A 2,394-nucleotide genomic window follows, 5' to 3' on the forward strand; every position below is an offset into this window, starting at 1 on the left:
CTCCTCCCATTCTTTTTTTTTGGGGGGGGGTTATAATAAATTATTTCATTTTTAATTTTTGGATATAATTTATATATAAATTCCAAGTCACTACAATGCCTAGTTTATATGGATTTACTGAGAGATGATCATTTAATGGTAAAATTGACTATATCATTTGTTATGACTTATCTGTAGTAATTTAAGATTTTTATCTATACTCAAAAATTCTACTTTATTTAAACTTATATGTCTGAAACAGTTTGGAATAGAATTTAGCACCTAAGTGCTAAGTAAGTGCCCAGTACGTCCTATAGCTTAGTAATGATTCATAAATAGTTTAGTCTAGTGAGAAAGATTTGAGAATCATTTGTAAGAGCTTCTGGAGGATGAAACCTGTTTCCTTAGCACTTCCAATGTTTGCCTATTGCTCAGTTGTTTTTGTTTTGTTTTGTTTTGTTTTTTTGTTTTTCTAGTTTATTTCATCTAAATGGAAAGGTTTATTTGTTATATTTTGTCTAAAACAATATAAGGAAGTATACTACTTTGGCCACCACAGGAAGACATGGTTTGCTACTAATCCTAGTGGGTCATGAATATTCAAACTAGGTGGCATTTGGCCTCTTCTGAGGCTACATTTTATATAAAAGAGTCACAAGAAAAATATAGATAACAATTAGAAAAGTTCAATATGCCCTGGTGTCTTCACACTGAGCTGTGGTCAGCCATGCTTCCTACTTGGTTGGTTGGGCACTGCTGCAGTGGTGTCTGACGGTCAGAGAGCATCCATCGGGTCATCGTCGGTCCACTCCTCCTCTTCCTGTTTGGGTTTCTCGGATACATTGTCATCATCTTCATAGCTTTTCTTCTCTGTAACCAGTCAAGGTCAGAAGAATGACATCGCGCCAACTTCTGTTTCAGGACAGCAACTTCTTCAGACACGGGTGGCTTATACTTTACTAGGTTTCTCATGCTTTTCACTGGGTCCAGGAACTGTGACAGGCAAGTTCTGTTGTCCTTCAGCATTAGACTCTCTGATAAATAGCTTTCCATAGTAATTCCAGCCTTTGAGGCACCTGATAAAATGGCAGTCAGGGAAATTTGTCAAGGAGTGTATAAAAGATAAGCATCTGTCAATGCAATTCTACTAAGAAAATCATCAGCCATTTTCCTCAGAATTTCCAGATTCTCCAACATGGATATCAACGAGTCTTTATATCAACGAGGAAGCCTTCAAATGGTCTATATGGACTGTGGACAATAAAGTGAAAATTAAGTTGTTGTATGTACTCCAAAATCTGTTCCAGTGCCTTCTGTTGTCCAAGAAGACTCTCTCGAAGATTTCTGAGGACTAGACACATTGAATTCATCTACTTTGCAGGCCAAAAATGTACAAGTAAGCATTATTATCTGAGGGTGATGTTCCATTACTGAGTTATTAAGATAACTTGAAATACATACATGCTGTACCCACAACAGACCGTGGCATAGCTGGCTTAACCACGGAACAGAATTCCAATAATCGTTTTTCATAGTATTTGCAAAGTGTCATTTCTTCATGAGGCTCAAGAAGCACTGGATCATTTGAAAGAACCTTCCCGTTAGCCACAGCTTTGCACTTGAATTTGCGTTTGCTGCTTCCGGCTGCTACTGTGGTGCATGCTGTAGCCCCTTGCGGGCCACAGGGCCGCGACAGAAACAGCAACACTCCGGGAGACAGCAGCCACGAGCGACAGCCCACGCGCGAACCCCTGGCCCAGACCGCAGACCCCCATTCTTATCAGGATTTTCCCCTAATACTCTGTATCGAGCCAGATACCTCATTGCCGTTTTCACCGTTTTCTCCAGATACTAGCCACCTGTATCCATTATTGAACAAACAGGGATACTGGCATTTTTTAAGAATGGGAGGGGATTGCTGGAGCTCAAACCCACAGTCTCATGCTTGCTAAATATGCTCTCTACTTCGTGCTCAACAGTTAATTAAAATTAGTTAATTACAGAGTCCAATCCTCCTGCCTCAGCCTCCTGAGTGCTGGGGTGACAGGCATTTATGTTCCTTTGCCTAACCTTGATAAATGATTTATTTAAGCTCTGGGATGACTGGAATTTTGGCTTCACACTTCTCTTTCTAAATTAAGGCTGTTTGGTCAGTCATTATCCTGCTTAGAGAGGAGTTAGTGATGGACCGTGAACACACCTGTTTTCTGTGCGGGTCCTTGTGTTATATATGCAAAGCAATGGAAACTTACCTTTGGAAAAACGACCGTCTGGCCAGGACAGCCATTCTGACCCGGAGAACCCTGTCCAGTTAGCACCTCAGGTGGTGAGGTGGTACCTGAGCCTCGGCAGGAGGCTGGATAGCTCTGCCAAGCAGGGAGAACATGGATAAAGCCCCTCCCAGGAGGGGGTGGG

At 41.4% G+C, this 2,394-nt stretch overlaps 1 pseudogene across 1 annotated transcript; it reads right to left on the minus strand.

Annotated features, from left to right (window-relative positions):
* Positions 1-754: 754 nt before the first annotated feature.
* On the minus strand, positions 755-1,603 carry LOC308427257 (cyclin-H-like; annotated as a pseudogene). Its single transcript has one exon. The product of its transcript is annotated as a cyclin-H-like (transcript).
* Between the last annotated feature and the right edge of the window lie 791 nt (positions 1,604-2,394).

This window comes from Micromys minutus (genome assembly GCF_963924665.1).
Source record: "Micromys minutus genome assembly, chromosome: 1".
Classification (NCBI taxonomy): Eukaryota; Metazoa; Chordata; class Mammalia; order Rodentia; family Muridae; genus Micromys; species Micromys minutus.